Source organism: Pinus tabuliformis, chromosome 6, assembly GCF_031772625.1.
Source record: "Pinus tabuliformis cultivar Carrire ecotype Pingquan chromosome 6, CPIR1, whole genome shotgun sequence".
In the NCBI taxonomy this organism is placed as follows: Eukaryota; Viridiplantae; Streptophyta; class Pinopsida; order Pinales; family Pinaceae; genus Pinus; species Pinus tabuliformis.
The window spans coordinates 869,619,411-869,640,593 of record NC_142292.1 but is presented as its reverse complement, the minus strand read 5'-3'; positions in this window follow the sequence as shown (position 1 = coordinate 869,640,593).

Below are 21,183 nucleotides of genomic sequence, written 5' to 3'. Positions count from 1 at the left end.
TTTATGAGTGGTCCATTTACATAAGAATCTATGGGGAAACTCAAGCATCTCAACACTTTTAGCTTATGTGTCTAGTAGATTGATTATTTAAGAACTGTCTACTAGATTACTTTTCATTGTTTCAATTCTTATCTCAACAAGAATCAGAACAAACTTTGTCCATCATATCCATTATCCGCAGGAATGTGTGGACTAACCAATTATAACTGGGATAGGATGGAAGGAGAAAAAATGAATAAATATGATTTTACTTTATACAGGTGTCATATAAATGACCCTTTATATGTTGTTGGGAAGAACAAGACTAATATGAGGATTTATTTCACTTACCAACAATGAAAAATTGGAATTGAAGAACCAAATGGAAGAGCCCTTAGTTATGATGAATTCCACAACAAACAACATATTCTTGCAAAAAAAAACAAATAAAGGAGAAGAAAGGAAGAAGTAAGAAAACAAATGTTTTCGGAAGATAATATATGTAAGAGAAAAGGAAGCAACAAGACAAGAAGACATTAAAAGCACTAGAAAAGGCCATAGTAGAAGTTGAGTTGAAGAAACTAGCAATAGCATAGGCTAAATATACAAAAAAAAGAAAAACAAGTAGAGAAAAGGGAAGCTAAGGATAAATCCAAAGATAACATTGAAATTTTGTAGAAGAAAGAAGTTGAGATAAATGAGGAAGAATAAGTAAGAGTTAAAAATAAGAACTAAGTGAAAAATCCAAACAAGACAATGAAATTGATAGATTTAAGAGAGAAGTAGAAACAAGAGAACTTGTTGAAGTTGGAGTAGAAAAAATAAAAAAGAAATAAAATTGAAGCTAAGGAAAAATGAAAATTAGAATAATAACCAAAGAAGGATGCTCAAAATGAAGCTAAAGCTTAAAATAAACGACAAGACTAGATATATATATAAGAGTAGAATGAAGGTAGTGCTAAAATATAAGACCTAAAACCTACGGAGGAGGTTTATACTCATACTTTTGCTAGTTTTTCTTTCTAGGAATGGTCACAATAGGAGTAGGGCCCATCCCACACTAGTTGATGACTTCAACTTGGAAATATTTATGTTTGATAGGAAAATAAATAAATATCTATATATATATATATATATATATATATATATATATATATATATATATATATATATATATATATATATATATATATATATATATATAAGAGTAGAATGAAGGTAGTGCTAAAATATATGACCTAAAACCTACGGAGGAGGTTTATACTCATACTTTTGCTAGTTTTTCTTTCTAGGAATGGTCACAATAGGAGTAGGGCCCATCCCCACACTAGTTGATGACGTCAACTTGGAAATATTTATGTTTGATAGGAAAATAAAACAAAGCATGAGATATACCCATAAATGCAGGAATATCAACCTTGATAATGAAATTGTACGTGTACTTGAATTTGTAGTAACAAACATCAAGAAATAATGCCTTAGATCAACATCTACAATTGACCTTGTGATTTTTGAATCTTTTGTCGTTGAGCCATTGATATAGAATGAAAATGAAGGCTTATGAAGATAAGATTTCCTTGCTACAAAATCAAGTTAATTATTACAAATCTAGCCAATATGATTTGTCTACTTTAGTTAACTATGCCTTTGAACTAAATTAAATTCACAAATAAATCTATGAAAGAGACCAATATTTGTAGGTCCAAATCAAAGTTACTGAAATATTCATAATAAATCCAACCTTAGAAACTTCCATATGAGCAAACTTAACTTCAATTTCACATGGTAAAGAGATGGAAAACATATCTTGAAAAAATCCCCTTCAAAATCCCTACTTTTACTAAAACAACTTTATGAGAAATTAAATGTAGCCTTAGATAGTAGAGAGATTTAGCTAAAAATGCTCTCAAATGGATTCAACATAATACAATAAACTATGCCATGATCTAGAAAGTTACAAAAAAATATAGCTATCACTTTCCATTTTCCATCCTTTGGAGAAACATATAATTTCTTGCCACAAGCTAAAAGTTTAAAAAGCACTAGAGGATTGCATTAATACAAATAGACAAAATATGTGTTCGCTCCCAAGAATTAATGAAGCAACCATCATAATATATGTCAAAGGACCTATTACTTTGATAAAGACTATACTACGTAAAATTGAAATTAAAACAAAAATTATGAGTGAAAGTATTTCATTTTATAAAGCCCCTTTTAAACAACATAACTTTCCTTAGTTTGATGCACCTGCTCAAAGTTTTGAAGCTTGGAGAATATATATGTGAAATTATTGGGAAGAAGGAAAATAAAAAACTCGAATCCTCTAGAAAAGTAGGGAAACAAATAGACAAAGGGATTGAAATGATTTGTGTGGTCTCTTCTCTTGTATAAATAAGATAGATTCTATGGAAAGACAACCTTTTACTTGATATGATAAACTACTTTCAATATTAATTTAGAAGCTAAGTTATCCACTTTTGGATGCTTACTATGGTGTAGGTTCTTCCGTGGGACTTTTCCCTTCCATGCTTATGCTGGAATGTTTGTAAAAATGTTTGTTGTCATTTAGACTCTTCTCATTTTGTTGCAATTTATTCTCACTATTGTTTTCCAACGAGTTATTAACTTGTGGATATGAAATTGTAATTTCTTATTTAATTTAGGATAACCTAGCTTTAGGGTTGGTTATTTCATATATGTATGTCATCAATATTAATTAAATATTTTTTGTTTTAATAGATGAAATAATTGGTTATTTTGTATTTAGTCTTTGTTCTCAAACACTAGCTAGGTGTTTAGTTTTACAATTACATTCTATTATAGACTTAGAGTTGCATTTAGTATTTAGATTTGTAATCACTCCATTTTAAATCCAATGGTTGGTAGTGAGGCTAACATATTGGAGGAGTGTGTTATCTTAAACAAAGAAAACTCCAATTGCGCCTTAGCTTTGGGAAATCTCCCTAGTTTGAGAAGGAACAATTATTCATGTCAATATATTTGATGTTATATATATTTGATGTTATATAGAAATTATCTTTAGGATGTGAACACCTATATATTATCTTCTCCACTATAGCATTAATAATGTCATGTTATTTGTGAACATAGATTCTTTCCACGAACATGCTATTTATATGTGAACAGCAAATACATTTGTTAGTGACATGGTAAAAACTTTGTGAATATGGAAATTAGTTTTTTATGAGTACCATTTTACTTCATTATTAGTTGTAATTCTCACTACTAACCTCATAAAAAAAATACCATTAATTACAAAATGTGTGTTTGTTTGGGTTAATTATTCAAAATTTTAAAATACCTTAAGGTAATATTGATATTTTGTGATGCAGGGGCATCCGAACCCTTAATGAAAAAAAATTTGGAAAGAAGATACATGGACGACCAAGCCAACCTTGAACAAGATTTGGTTAATGAACTAATTTTAGTTAAAAATTCAGTTAAAACTGAATGTATGTATAATAAGATATTGAGAATTCATTAGTGAATCAAGAAAGGGAGGAGAAAAACCTTGTGCGTGTGAGAGAGGGAAAAATGTAGTTGCTGGAGAAATCTTGATTAAGGCTGAGATGCCTTAAATTGTAACCAAGTTTGTAAATAATGAAAAACGCGTCTTTGTGAATTTATAAGGAAATGCGTCTTTGTGTATTTTTTTTTTGTTTGAATTGTTTCACCAGCATTTGGCAGACAAACTAGACCTGCCTGTGTCTGCGCTCCAATACATGATGAATGAATATACAAGTATTGAAGAGAATTTATCTGATGAGCAGAGAGTATGGGTAACGCATACAGATCCATCTCTGAGGGTTGGTGAATTTAGCCAAAGCTGAATTCATTAGAATGCAATCTTCTACTCGCTATGTGTCTTCTCATGCCTTCACGAATTACAGAGGAGGTATGGTTGATCGTGAGCAAGGGTCAGTCCAAGAGGTTTTATATCTGCATTCCTTATGGCAGCAAGGTCCCCCCTGAAAAGGACTCGGGCTGTGGATGTTTCTCCTTCTGAGGAAGGAAACATTAGCAAGCGGGTGAAGATTGAACCTCCCAGCGAGAACAAGAAGAGAAGTGTTTATCTGGTGGGAACTGGCCCACGATCCAGAGCAACTACTGTTGTCAGACTCAAAGGCGGCAACCGATTGGTGTTTGGAAGGAGCGGCAGCAAGAAATCCACGGAAGTAACGGCAAAAAAGAACCTTGAAGAGAAAGCTCATGTGTGGATGAGGAATGATGATAACGTCACCTAGTTTGTTCTGGAGAGGGCCTTTAGTGTTCCAAGAACAAAGCACAGTTCTTGAAAAGATGAATGACTCATTGGCCCATAAGGCAATTAAGACTGTGAGAAGTTTCAGATAGGCTTCATGGGCCCATAACCCACAGGCCTAAAGAATGATTTTACTGGGGAAAAGGGATTTTAGTTCACCCCAAATCTCGTCCCCATCAAGTCGTATCATAGCAAGAAAATATTTCCTGCGAAAAGGAGTTTTTGCATGTGAAGAAAGAAGAGGTACAGTTTTGTTGAAGATTTGTAAGCTTGTAATTTTTTTTAATTTATTTTGTGAAGGTGAGAAGATTGCAGCAAACCTGGAGCAGGAGTGCTCAATTGGTTCGAGAGGAGAGAACCACGGAGATGCCGAGAGGACTAAGCTCAGGAGAGAAGCTTGGTAGGGCATCTGGTAGCAGGGAGGACTTGCTATTGCAAAGGTTTGGTTGCAGCTCACATGAAGGCAGTTCCACTGAAGAAGTGAAACAGTGGGTAGAATTGCTAAGGAAACGCATATGACCAGGAGGTCATAAATTTTGTACCTCAGGAGTCTGATGCAGGGGCATCTGAACCCTTAATGAAAAAAAAAATTAGAAAGAAGACACGTGGACAACCACATGGACAACCAGGCCAACCTTGAACAAGATTCGGTTAATGAACTAATTTTAGTTAAAAATTCAGTTAAAACTGAATGTATGTATAATAAGATATTGAGAATTCATTAGTAAATCAAGAAAGGGAGGAGAAAAACCTTGTGCGTGTGAGAGAGGGCAAAATGTAGTTGCTGGAGAAATATTGATTAAGGCTGAGATGCCTTAAATTGTAACCAAGTTTGTAAATAATGAAAAACGTGTTTTTGTGAATTTATAAGGAAGTGCTTTCTTTGTGTATTTTGTTTTTGTTTGAATTGTTTCACCAACATTTGGCAGAAAAACTAGACCTACTTGTGTCTGCACTCCAATACATGATGAATGAATATATAGGTATTGAAGAGAATTTATCTGATGAGCAGAGAGTCTGGGTAATGCATACAGATCCATCTTTGAGGGTTGGTGAATTTAGCCAAAGCCGAATTCATCAGAATGCAATCTTCTACTCGCTATGCGTCTTCTCATGCCTTCACGAATTACAGAGGAGGTACGGCTAATCGTGAGCAAGGGTCAGTCTAAGAGGTTTTATATCTACATTCCTTATGGCAGCAAGGTCCCCCCTTGAAAAGGACTCAGGCTACGGATGTTTCTTCTTCTAAGGAAGGAAACATTAGCAAGCGGGCGAAGATTGAACCTCCCAGTGAGAACAAGAAGAGAAGTGTTCATTTGGTGGGAATTGGCCTGCGATCTAGAGCAGCTACTATTGTCAGACTCAAAGGCGGTGACTAATTGGTGTTTGGAAGGAGCGGCAACAAGAAATTCGCGGAAGTAACAGCAGCAAAGAACCTTGAAGAGAAAGCTCGTGAGTGGATGAGGAATGATGAGAACGTCACCTGGTTTTTTTTGGCGAGGGCCTTCAGTGTTCCAAGAACAAAGCATAGTTCTTGAAAAGATGAATGACTCATTGGCCCATAAGGCAATTGAGACTGTGAGAAGTTTCAAATAGGCTTCATGGGCCCATAACCCACAGGCTTGAAGAATGATTTTATTGGGGAAAAGGGATTTTGGTTCACCCCAGAATCTCGTCCCCATCATTTTGATTTTGGAAAAATAGTTATCACAAATTCATATATTATATAATATTAGACACTTTCTATAATTATATTGTATTCGTTGCCTTTTGAATAAAATGTCTTAATTAACAAAGAAAATGTCTTAATTTTCTTTATCAATTAGACAAAACATAAACATAATTTTAAAGTAAAGGATAGTTGTTTTGTAGGTATTTCCCTTGGTTTAAATTATTAAAATTTAGGCAAATCTAATTCATTAGTAAACCACTTGTTTATTTTAAGTTAATAAATTTAAGGTCAATCAATTTCATAGTAAACCAGTTACTTGAGAGGGAATAGGCATCCAATTTTTACATGGATCTATTGAGCACTAAGGGGATCAAATCCCTTGAAGTGAAAACCTCAAGGAAAAAATTGCACCTTGAGGTATTTGATCCCTCTCAGTGGTTCCTAAATTTGAATTTAAGATGGGTCTAAGTTAGTTTCACTTGCAACTAACCATGCCAAAACATGAGATGATTATCATTATGTATATGTATATGTTTTGAATGAACTTTTGATCATTTGAGATTTACCAAGTATCATTTATAATATAGAGAGATATAAATAAGGCCACTTCAAAAGTTACATGACAATTAATGTGAATAGCAATAAAGTGACAATGTTTAAATATGAGGACAATAAATAGTAAGAAAGTAGTAGGATGCATGTATTAAAAATATCTGTATTGATTATGCAATGATCAATCTCAATTTGTCTTATTAATCTTTTATTTTTTCATTTCTTACTAGCTTTCCCATCTTTATGTAACATACCTAGTCTGTTAAACCTTGGTTAAGGCTATAGTGTATGCAAATTTAACCTCCTAAGTCACCTTAAGGAAGTGGAGTTATAAAAAATCCTCTTGCTTCAATCACCTCAAAACTTATTCCTGAGATCGTCATCATCTTATGTTTGTGATGGATTTAAAATGCTATAAAATTCATCCATATCTGAGCTCCAAACACAAATTTATGGCTCTTTGAATATTTTTCATCCAAATGCCACATCAAAATTCATACCACTGCCACATGGTAGACTCATGGAAATCCTTTTTCCTAAGTGTCACCATCGTACATGGCTATGTCAACTACCACCTCGAGCTACCCCATCCATTACCTATCCTATCTATCAACTAGATTCTCGAGCCAAAAAATCACTGAGTTAACTTACCTTCTTTCTAGTTCAATCCAAGTTCGATTTGATAAGAGATCATCAATTATTACCACTCCACTTTCCTGTCCATTGAAGTTTTGGCCCGTTGGGTCATCGGGCTACCAAAAAATGATAAAAACCCAGTAATGATGCTTGCTTTACCTGATATATGGACGCTAATCAATGGGAATATTCCTTTTTAATTCAAAAACATATCAAGATCTATTGGTATTGAGGAAATGAGATGAGTGTTAATTGAGGCATTACCCAACACCTAACACTTGATATCTTGACATATGACTACTAAAATCCCTAATGTCTGATAGTCAAATATCCCGATATCATGATGTCATGTCTCCTCTACCTCAACTACTACCTAACCACCACATCAACACCATTGTACTCTATTTTCTATGTCATCTTGCCACATTGGCATGCCACATCAACACCACATCATCTAGCCACATTATCATGCAACATCACTAAAACCTATCTTCGCTAGCATGACACATCTATATCTTATTAGGTTATATTGATATTGAGAAGAAATACCAATAACTAGTGTCCCGAACTTCATATAGCTAACTATTGAATCATAACACCTAAAGGTCAATAACATGAGATATGATAACAAAATTTTCTTCAATAATTAAAAGATTTGATGGGATCCATTAATATCAAGAGTATGCATTACAACATGCACATTGTATTCACTTGATAACCAAATTCCTAATAGTCAATACCTGATAAGAAACCATTAACGAATGAGAAATTCCCCTTTTTCAATTGACATTGCATCCTATCAGGTCACCAAACAACATAAAACTCCACTTCACAACTCCTCCCCTGATCCAATTGAAAGTCATCAACTAACCAAAATACTCCTTGATAACTGAAGAACTTGTTAGGATTTATTAGTATCAAAGGTTGTGTTGATAATTTCTCATTGTACTAATCAATAACTAACACTTGATATTCCAATCATCAATACACCATCATCCTAGTGATGAGAAGTTCTCAATTAAATGATGACATCATCAATGCCTATTTGTATAAGGAGTTTTCCATAGTTGTGGTTTGAAGTGTTATCTGATATTAATAACCTGATATGTCAATAGCCAATATCCCATCCTCCTAGGATTATGTCCCCTCTAGCTAATTTCTTGGTGCTAGCCATTTATCATCCCATACGAGCAAGATCTAGGGCTAATGTCCCCAATCCCTAAATTTCCAATAGTCAATTTTTCGATAGGAAAATCAATCCAAATTTATGAGGGTTGGAATTCAACTCTAAATAGGGAAAATATTGTGCCTAAACACTTTTAAAGCTACAAGATCCTCACTAACCACAAAGGCATCTAAAATCATTCATCCATAGCCATCTAATAAGGTTTTATTCCAAGGGACCAGAGAGACCAGTGTTCATAGTTTACCCTCATCTGAGGCCTTCAAACCTTTTCATCCCAACCAATTTAAGAGTTCTTCAGTGAACTTTAGAACACTTTACCTCATATTTTGTAAGAATAATCCTCCCCCTGAGTCTCTATTCTGCATGTCGGGCTTTACTCTTACATCTAAGTTCATATCATCAAAATACCTTTTTGTTAGATCTTCTTTGGCCTATCTAAAGCATACTAGGATTCTTGATTTAAACTCAATAAGAGTCTTTTATAACCATCGAGCAGTCCTAGGAATCCAATATACTAAGGGGTAAACCTCCCCTATATTCATAGATATATCTTCTTACTTGATAAAGGCATGTATATCCCTAAACATTAACAATAACCCATACCAAATCCATCAGTCCTATTATCTAGAAAGCACATCATAAGAGTTCATTAAAGATATAAAAAAACAGGAATATGAATATTCTACAACCATTGTAGCTAGATTTACCATCTCATATCATAAATAGGCATCAGCTAAGAAAATTTATCCAATTAGAATACATGCATATAAATATACACAACTTATCAAAATAATTTTTATTTCATTGAACATTATTTACATTACAAATTTGATGTCTAGAAGGGTGTTTATCTGATCAAGATCAAATTATTCCTACAATTGATGAAGGGTGAACCACGTTCCACTCCACCATAGGCTTAGATACACTAAAATATTTCTTGTAGTTGGCCACCCCTAAGCTAGATCAAGAATCCATGAGGGAAATTCTCAATCAACGCTACAATGTAGAGTCATGAAGGCCATTCTCCTACAACAAGTCAAACTTATCATATTTCTTAAACTCCCATTAATCCCAAATCATTTACGAATGTTTTGGTTGGTTTCTCTCACAGGTTATCAAAGATGTAAGGATGAAGGTCATTCTCCTTCATCCACATAAAAAATAGTATGAGGTCTAACAACCTATTGAGTGAGGTCTCATTTGTCATTCACAGTGTGGCATCCATGGGCCTACACAACACAAATGGATCCCTTATATAAGTCAATAGTCCCTTGGTGCTTCCATTTATGTTCTTTTTTATGCTTAGTTCAATAATATTTCTCAGTAACTAGCCACATCGTGTGTGTACACAACATGAAGGGAGCCCCTATCTAAGTCAATAATCCATCTTTTCTTCCCTTCTATGCCTTTGTGCACAATTCAAACAAATTCCTCAATAATTCTAGCTAGCCCTTTAACTTAGGCTAAAGAATTTATTATTAAATTTACTCACCAAAATAGGAAAACTAAAATCATGCACATGTTTCTATTTCACGTACAATATTTCCTATCCACACAAGAGCCTCGTCTCTATCTCTCTTCGCTTCTCTCACACTCTTATGAGAAACTTCTCCCTCCTTGTCTACTCTATTCTTTTCTCTATGTTTTCTTCTTAGCTTTCACACACCCCCAATAAGAGATGCTTTCCTCAATCACATATTTCCAAAAATGAGAATTGCAGTCCATTCCCTTGGGTCGAACCATTAATTCCAAATTCTCTAGAATGGATATGTGGCCCATACCTCTGGAGTTGTTTGGTACCACTTTCCCAATTATTCTCTTAATTGTTGGTAGTTATTTAGCTCAACCACTAAGTTAGAAATTAGAAAAATTAATTTAGGGCCAAATAGGAAACTTCTGTGAATCCATCTTACTAGCTTCCCTCCCTCTCATGGATTCTCATGGTTCATATCAAGGCTCCACCTCTTCATCAATTAATATTAAAATATAATTACAATTGTTTCAATTCTTTGAACACAATTACATTTATTTTCCCACACAAGCACCATTAACATAATTAATTACAATACAATATTAGTGGGGGATTAAAGGATGTGGTATTACAATATGCTCCCTCATAAAGGAAAATCATCCTTGGTGTATCCATCATTTCACGTGTTTTACTCAACAACATTTCACTATTTTAGATGTCTTTCTTAGGAAAACACCATTCCAAGTGCATTTTTCTACACTGTAGCAGTCCTTTCTAGCTGCACTAGAATCATTTCTCTTGCATATCAATGCCATATTTATGTTCTTTTCCTTTCCAACTATTTCAACAATGGTATTTGTATTCACATTATGTTCAACTTTAGACTTATGTAATTCCATTAAATTCCTACATCGACAGACAAACAAGACATATAGCCATTTTCATGTACATCAACATTAACTTTTTCCATAAGAGATGTTAATTTCCATAAGGCAATATGCAATTCAAAAAATGAAATTTCAAATCAATACTTATGTGTATGGTTATCCTAAGCTTCATTAGGCTTCCATAAGTAACAATTTTAGCTCATTACTTGCATTAAACACACCCTTCACACTCATGATCCCAATAACTATGTGACATAATCTTTTTCATCACTAGTTCATTTCAATCTCCTCTACTTGTAGTTACTAACCATTTTAGCTTCAAGAAATCCCCTTCCCCAAGAAATATATCAAATCAAGGCTTCCTTTCACAGGAATATTAAGAATATTGTTAGAGTCTTATAGCCAAGGCATCACACTAGCTTGCTCTAACATGGTTTACACATCATAGGGTTCTAATATGACTATAGTGACCTTATTCCTAGGCTATTTAATTCACAAAATTTTATCTATCCTTCCTAGATAGATTCATAATTTTACCATTATTACATGCACACAACTCATTTGAGATTAATCATAAAAATTTCCATCAGAAATTTCATTTCCCAAACTTGCTTCACACGGAAGCTTGGTCTCACAAAGATAAGGCTCTTCTCTTAAGATTGATTTCCTTATAGGTAGTAATATTTCCAACCTTCATCATGGGTTTACATTCCATGCCATACCCAAGGAATTCTACCTACAATATGCATTTTCACTTAGCCACATCATGTTTTTCTATCATGTATAAAATCATTTTAACATAACATCCCAACAATCACTAAATTGGTCTTCAAGTCCATTCACATAGTCATTAATTCGATCATTGGTCTTCAAGACCATTCACATAGTCATTAATTCGATCATTTTTAGTTGAATATTATTCAAATTTAAAGGAAACATAATTGCTTTAGATAATCATTCAATATCATCACACTAATTCCAAATAATGCATATGACAATCATAATTTTCATACCAACAAATCAAATTGCTCAAGACTGAGAAATTCCTATTCAATCTCTCCACTAAGATATCCATCTCATAATTTATTAGCAAGTAGTTTTCCCAATTTGTTTTTTATGGGAGTGAGGTATTTATACCACTCACTTCAATAATAAAAAAATATTTTAAAATTATTAACAACCATTCATTCCATGCATTCCCAATCGTAAATTTTGTACAACCTATGAGTGTATCACTCACTTATCTGACATCAAGAAAACTCACATATTTCTAAGATTTTACGAAATATCATGCGTTGCAATTGTTCTAACTTAACCATGCCCCTCTAGTGCATTCATGCATTTAATTGAAATTATTTCAAAATATAAATTCAACCTAAATAATTTCTTATCCAATTCATTCAATTACCAATAATTGTAGTACAATTGATTTCCATGCTTACATGGATTCAATCACTATGCGTACTCAACTAATGATTTCTCAAGGAGTCCTTATGGATCCTTCTTTAGCCTTTCCTTCTCTTGTCATTGTCCTCAAATTTCTTGTGTGACTGAAGGAACTTCCTTTCCTCAAATCCCACTTCAAATAAGTGGTCTTTAATATCCAATTTATAATAACAACTTGCATGTTTTATTGATTCAAAATTTCATTCACACATAAACTATTAGTCATATCAATTAAAACTTGTGCCACAATATTTTCTAATTCAACATCTAATTCATTTTACTCATTTATTCAATATATTTTAGGAATAAAAAATAAATTGACCATTCTTGGGCTCATATAAATTTTTCATTTCAAATTTGTTGCCCCTAAAAACAATTAGCAGAGAAGAGAGTTAAGGATGTTCCCCTTATAATTCCTTTGAATAGATTGGAATTCACATCAATCCTACTCCATTTCCCTTAACTATTTATTGGCAATTGGTTTTTTCATTTCCTCTTGGATTTACCCCATAATTTTACATAACATAGACACATAACAAGTTCGGATTAGTATCCGACATATCAGTCCCATGCAATCAAATTTAAACTGGTAGATTAATTCAAATCTAACATTTTTAGAAAACTTATCTATTGTATCCATCATCATATAACTCTAATTTCTCTATCAAATCTTTTATGTAGTCCATCCACACGTCACCATATCTACATGCAAATTTCCTTGGTTGCAACATCTAATAGCCCTTGAGATTATCTCAGTTTCATGAGTTAGAACCAAATCTATCTTTTCAGTTTCTTACTTATCCATTTCATGTGCATATTCATAAACATGCATTCACATTATGCCTTCAACCATGCACACTAACATGATTTCACACATTCTACAATTTTTCTCATCATTCATGTCCATCTATTAAATGCAATAACAACTTGCCTTATGAGAACTCATAGTCATTCAAAGACATGTCTCATAGGCATAACATGTTTCCCTTAGCCATATGGTAGTAAACAAAAATAAATCATTTATTCCAAGTAACATTTAATTATCATGTGACCATTAACATCACTTGAAGCATAACTGATACCAACTCTTTATTTACTTGTCAGTCATGAATTCATATCATTGTTGATATTAAACATTCTTGAAGGAAATTGTTACCTAATTCCTTACCAAAATTATGAGCACACTAAAACCATACCTGCATGGCTATTAGTAGTTATCATATGTTACATGGCCAGTTGGTGCCTTTAGGGAGGGTACTTGTATTAATCTTTAGAAACCTCTCAATCAACACTTTATTATCCAAAATAATTATCTCTATAAGACTATATGAAACATTCTCATTAACTTCTATATCGATGTGGTCAACATGTTTGTGGATGTATGTTCATCATTAACCATGATTAACCATCATTATCTTCTTATGGAAACAAACTAATGTAAGTCTTCATTCATGATATATGCATTATCCTTCATTATTCTGCATCCAACATTTCCATATGCACCTATCATATCACTGTCTTAATGCCTATCAATGTATATGAGTTTTCTTTTTTGCTATTCATTATCTAACAAATCCCCATGCTCTTTATTTATTAGCATGTAACAAAATTTTCAAAATTTGAAGAAAAACACTCAAATTATCAAGATATGAGTTACATCACTTGTCCATGTGCTTCTTCCCTTATCACTCAATTGATTCATTTAGATAAATCTAGTTAGCATCTTAATTATATCCTTCAAAACTTTAGAAATCATCACCCATTGAGTTTCTTCATTCATTGCATCTATCAGTCTTGTGTCAATTCTTTTAACAAAGATCTATTACATGTCATGAAACTTGTGACATTATTCCACCCACCCGTTATATTTATATAGTCATTCTATTATATCTAGTTGTCATTGTTCTGATGTCAAACAACCTCGTTACTGCATTCTTTTCTCTGGAACCTTTGCTCTATTATTTACCTCTAATCCATTACTCTAGAAATTTTGTCTTGGTGTGTATTTGGCACTTTATTCCTTATGTTTCAACCACAACTCTAACAATTTTAATTCTAGTACAATCTATTTCCTTGGCCTAGCCAAGTCTAATGTTTAAACTCTACTTTGTTACCACTTGTATCAAAGATCCAAATTCATATGTGTGATCTATTTCTATGCCTCAAAGCCTAATGTTTGAATCATATCTCTCTCTCTCATAATATCATTCATTCCAAGTGCTAAACCTTTACTCTTGTACCACTTATAATGTAGCCAACCCTATAAACTCTAATTAAGGCCATAGGGTATCCAAACCTAACCTACTAAGTCACTTTAAGGAAGTGGGACTATCAAAGTTTATATTCCTTCAACCACCTAAAACATTATTTATGATACCAGCATTATCATATACTTATCAATAGCTTTCCAATGACATAAAATTCATCCATATTTGAGATTTGGACACAAAGTTATGGCCATTTAAATATTTTTCATCCAAATATCACGTCAACATTTGTACCACTACCATGCATTTCTTTTCCCATCTGTCATTGTTATAAAATACTATGTCATCTTCCACCTCGACCTGCCTTATATGTTGGTTGTCTTATTTATCAATCACCTCCCCAGGAAAAAACATCATTGGGTTAACTTACCTTCCTTCTCATTCGATCCTTGTCTAATCTAATAACTGAACATCAAGTATCATCACTCCACTTTTTTGTTCAATTATGTTTCATCCCATTGGGTCACTTAGTCAACAAAGAATGATAACACCATACTCACAACACTCACTTGACTTGATAGACAAATATCGACTAATAGGAATATTACCTATTAATTAACATACATATCAAAATCCATTGGTGTCACGGAAATGTAATGGGTGTTACTGGAGGCATTACCCATCACCCAAAACTTGATAGCACAACATCTGACCACTTAAAGCCTTGAAATTTGATACTCCAATATCTCAATATCATGAACTCTACATCACCTCTACCTCAACTACCACATTAGTTTCATTGCACATTCTATACCACATTGGCTTACCATGTTTCCATGCCATATCATCAAATACCTTCCTTCATTCCATGTCATCATGACACATCATCTAGCCATGTTAGCATGCCATGTCACCAAAAATTTCATTTAGTAGCATGCCACATATACACCTTATCAAGTTCTATTGATATCAGGAGGAAAGATAGATAAATGGTGTCCAACCTCCCAATAGATGATCGTTGAAATTCCAACTTCCAAAGGCCAATAACATGTAGTTTGATCGTGATTTTTTGTTGAATAGTTAATAAACTTGTCAAGATATGTTAATATTGAGAGTATACATTAAAACATATGCATCCCATTTACCCAACAATTGATATAAGATAAAAAATCGTCAACCAATAGGACCTACCATTCTATTTATTGATATTTTGTCCCACTAGGTCATTGAAAAAGTAAAAGCCTTTGCTTCATGACTCCTCACTTGATATGATTTACAAATAGACACCAACACGAATATTCCCCACTAAATAGCGAACTTTTCAAGATCTATTAATATTAGAGGTTGGATTGATAGTTTCTCATTGTATTAGTCGACACTCGATATCTCAATCACTAATGCACTATCATCGTGATGACAATAAATTCTCCATTAAATGACAATCATTGTGTGGGTCTATTTGTTTCGAAAGTTTGCATTGGTCATGGTTTTAAGTGTTTCTTGATATTTATCCCCTAATATATTGAAATTTGATATCTCTTCCTGTAGGGATTAATACCCCTTTGGCTAAGCTCTTGGTATTAGCCTCATTATCAATCTAGATGACTAGGGGTTAAGGTTAATGCCTCTTGTCCAAGCATTTCCAACAATCAAGTTTCTAATAGGAAAATCAAGCTAATTTTATGTGGGTTGGAATTCAGCTATGACAGGAAAAATACTATGCCTAAATACCTTTGAAGGTACAAGGTCCTCACTAACTGTAAAGGCATCCAACATTGTTCATCCATATCTATCTAACATGATTTTCTTCCAAGGGATCAAAGAGACCATTATTCATAGTTTACCCCCATCTAGGGCTTGTAGACCTTTTCATCTCAACCAATTCAAGGGTTCCCCAATAAACTCTATAACACTTTGCCTCAGATGTTCTGATAAGACTCCTTCCCTTGATTCTATACTCTACAAATAATGGTTTACTCTTACATCTAAGTTCATATCATTAAAATACCTTTTAGTCATAATAGTAGACTTAGAACTTCTTGTTGGAAATAATACTGAGAGGTGGGGGTGAATCAGTATTAGTCAACTCAATAACTTTTTCATTTCATACTCATATTTTTATATACGCTACTTCAATGAAGGTAAATCGCATGTACATGCAACTATCTTTAAAGCAACCTACGTATATCCAACAAACTTATGATTCATTTAATTCATCATATGTTGATCTTTAATCAGTGCATCAGTACTTCATTAACCATACAAATAGTAACCATGTGCAGTAATAATAGAATAAACCATCACACATAAGAAACACACATGAACACCAAGATTTAAGGTGGAAACCCAATGCGAGACAAAAACCACCTACTGCTATCTTCTTTTAATATAAGAAAAACCTATTTACAATCTTGTATTGGTGCAGACTCATACTAGTACGCAAGCACCCACCTGCAGAAGGCTACAACCTTCTCTCATTCTCCAGCTTCTACTGGAAGGGAGCTACAACCCCCTAGCTCTTGTACTAGCCGATCCGTTTACTAGCACATAGGCGCCAGCCTACAAAAGGCTCAAACCTTCACTCATTTTCCAGCTACTACTAGAAGGGAGTTCCAACCCCTTGGCTCTTGTATTAGCTGATCCATTTACTAGTACGTAGGTGCCGACCTACAAAAGGCTCCAACCTTCACTCGTTTTCCAGCTACTACTGGAAAGGAGCTCCAACACCCTGGCTCTTGTACTGGCTGAAATCATTACCAGTACATAGGTGCCAGCCTACAGAACAATACAACCTTCTCTTTTCCTCCAGGGACCATGTTTCATAAATTTTGTAGACTAGATACTCTTGGAACACAACACCACAATCTGAAGGCCACGTTTCATCAAATTTTCATACTGGACCCATCAACAACATTGAAGCTCAGAATCAATCACCATCAAATACATATGTATCAACCAATCACTGAAACTCAATCATCAATCTTTGAATCAACCAAAACTGAATCAATAATTGAAAACCCATCATCACTGAAGAAAATCACAATCAATCAATCTGAACATCCAGACCACTGTCACCAGAACACAGTCACCAAAACACAAAGCAGAACCCAGAACTTTGCATCAACAACCAGAATCAACTGAAACTTCAAAAATCATATTTCATAATGTATATGCTACTTCGATGTGTCGAACTAGTGTGTATATGCACTTTTATCAAAGCCAACCAGCATACAAATTTGCAAATATTAACTCATAACTTTGTAGCTATTCCAGACTTCAGTCATACCTAGATCATAACATTAATAGAATAAAACATGCATTAGTATTCATATCTAGACTATCCATGATCAAACCACATAATGATAATTCATTTTAGGTCTTATGATCCTGATCCATCATCCATCATCAACCACATAGGTGCATCCTTAGTTCAGATCAAGTAAAGAATCAAAAACCCATAACTTGCATATTTGATCCAACACTTCATAAGATATTCAATACTTGCACACATTGGCCTAATGATCTTCTCCTCCTTATAAAGTTTTAGGCCTTTCTCAATACCTTGTACCAAAACCACTTAGGACCAATACCTTGGACCAAATACCTAGGGTCAATACCTCAGACCAAATGCCTTCGATCAATACCTTAGACCAAAAATACCTTGGACTAAATACCTCGGACCAAAACCTTGGGCCTTCATGAAACTTGCGTATGAGATTTAGAACACTGAAGTTTCACACTTTCAACTCCCCCTGAGTTTGTTATGTCTGTACACTGTGCTATGCCACATTTTTCTGACTATACTTCCTTCTTCTTCCATATCTTCGAGTGTGATGATGTTTTCTCCTTTTGGTATGGTGCCCAAAATTCTCTCCTGCATTCTATAGCAATGAATGGCTTTGTGACCAAACATATTGCAAGAAAAACAATATCCCTTAAGTACCTAGAAGCTGATGATATTTCTGTGTGACGATCTTGAACCATTCTACTTCTGCATCTTGTTGCAACATGTTCAGAATTATGACATATAAAACATTCAACATTATTCATTGGAGGAAATAACCGACTATGACTTCCATAGTTAGGAGTAAAATATTTTCTTTGAAGAATTTCTTTCCTTAGTTGTTGATGGGGTTGACCTCTCATCTCCTTGTCGAGAATTTTAGATTTTGCATTAGAGTTCCTTGACTCATCTTGCGAGCTAGATTCACCTTCAACAGATTCATGAAAACCAAGACCAGTTTTAATGGTAGGAGACCTTTGACTACTAAGAATATTATCCAAAATCTTAGTAATGTCTTGAAATCGTAACAGTTTATCCTTTTCTTCTAATTTACCTTTTAAGATATTTACCTCAACCTAATATTTCTCTTCCTTTTCCAGATATTTCTTCTTTAAGATTTCTTCAGCCTTTCTTCCTTCTTCCACTTGTTGCCTTAATTTGAGAATCTCATTTTCTTGTTCTTCATCTGCTTGAGGTAGTTCTTCATTTTTCTTATTTTCAAGATCATCTTTTAGAGAGAGGATCTTAGCTTCAAGACTTTCATAGTAACTAGATCTATCTTTAAGTCTCTTGATTGTTGTGCTCTTTTCATTTACTTCATTTCTTAATGATGTCACTTCATCCTGTAGCTTTTGACATTGATCTTCCTTTTCCTTGTATTGCTTCCTTACTTTGTTTCCTTCCTCCAACTGAGCTTTTAATCTAGTAACTTCTTCTTTGAAGGCACACTCCCTTTTGATAAACAGATCTTGTCGATCTCTAATTTTATCCGTGAGTCTTTTAACTTCTGCCTCTATATTTCTTTCACTATCACTTTCAATATCTTCAACATTGCATGAACAGGGAAATGTATCACCAGAAGACCAAAAATTTGTACCGGATACTTCTTTTGCTTGTTCATTTCCAATCTGAGGTGATTCTGAATCTGAATACTTGCTTCCACCTAATGGCCCATTGTCTCTCCTATTGTCACTATTCCTTTGAGATGTCTTCTTCTTCTGAGGCACATTCTTCTTTAGCTTCTTTCCCATTGTTTCTATGGATCTCCTTCAAGCGATCAATCTTTTTCCAAAGGACCTGCTTTGATTCCAATTGTTGGAAAGAATACCAAGAGGGGGAGTGAATCAATATTAGTCAACTCAATAAATTTTTCATTTCATACTCAGATTTTTATATATTCTACTTCAATGAAGGTAAATCGCGTGTACACGCAACTATCTTTAAAGCAGCCATCATATATCCAATAAACTTATGATTCATTCAATTCATCATATGTTGATCTTTAATCAGTGCATCGGTACTTCATTAACCATACAAACAATAACCATGTACAGTAATAACAGAATAAACCATCACACATAAGTAACACACGTGAACACTAAGATTTAAGGTGGAAACCCAATGCGAGACAAAAAACTACTTGCTGTTGTCTTCTTTTAATATAAGAAAAACATGTTTACAGTCTTGCACTGGTGCAGACTCATACCAGTATGCAAGCACCCACCTACAGAAGTCTACAACCTTCTCTCATTATCTAGCTTCTACTAGAAGGGAACTACAACCCCCTAGCTCTTGTACTAGCCGATATGTTTACTAGCACGTATGCGCTGGCCTACAGAAGGCTCCAACCTTCACTCATTTTTCAACTGCTATTGGAAGGGAGATCCAACCCCCTAGCTCTTGTACTAGCTAATCCATTTACTATTACATAGGTGCCGACCTATAGAAGGCTTCACTCGTTTTCCAGCTGCTACTGGAAGGGAGCTCCAACCCCCTAGCTCTTGTACTGGCCGATATGTTTAACAATATGTAGGCACCAACCTATAGAAGGCTATGACCTTCTCTCTTCCTCAAGGGACCACGTTTCATAAATTTTCAGACTGGATACTCCTAGAACACAACACCACAATCTAAAGGCCACGTTTCATCAAATTTTCATACTACACCCATCAGCAACATTGAAGCTCAGAATCAATCACCATCAAATACATTTGCATCAACCAATCATTGAACTCAATCATCAATATATGAATCAACCACAACTGAATCAATCATTGAAAACCCATCATCACTGAAGAAAATCACAATCAATCAATCTAAACATTTAGAGCACTGTTACCAGAACACAGTCATGAACCCACTAACTTGAAGTGGAATGTGTATTGGAACTTTAGCTTTGAGGATATAATCCATCCACCATTAATTTACTTGAGTTCCCCTAGGGTGATGAGATGGCTATATTGATTATCATATTCTCAAATTAGTAGTGAAGTGAGATTTAAAGTGAGTTTAGTAACTCCTATACATTAACTTTCCAAGTCCAAATTTTCATTACCTGTTTCTTGAATTTTTCAATATAATTTTTAATGATGGAGGACTCAAAGGTGGCCAAATCATTCAAATTGTGTAGCCAACAGTTTGTTTCATCATTTTCGTTGGAGAGGTCTACAACTTCAGGATTCTCCTCATTTATGGTTGTCCCACCAAGCTAAGATAGGATTTCTAGGAGCTTAGCAACCAATTGCACTCTAGTCTAGCTCAATGGATGTGTTAAAGGAACAATGGGTGTCATTGCTAAGCAATCTAGTCATCTTCTTTATAGTCTTTTTTATGTTGAAATTTCTAAATGTAGGTTGAGCTTAGGAACTCTTGAGTTAGAATAATTCGTCTTTGAGCTTGGCAACCACCCCTAGCTTGGAACTTCTCTTTTTGAAAAGATGATATGATTCCTCTATAATTTTATTTTTGCACTAATTGTATGGATGGTTTATGTATCAATATTAAAGGGCAATGTCCACAACAACTTGAATTGTTGAATATACAAAAAAGCCATCATTGGAGATTGTTAAACTAGAAACA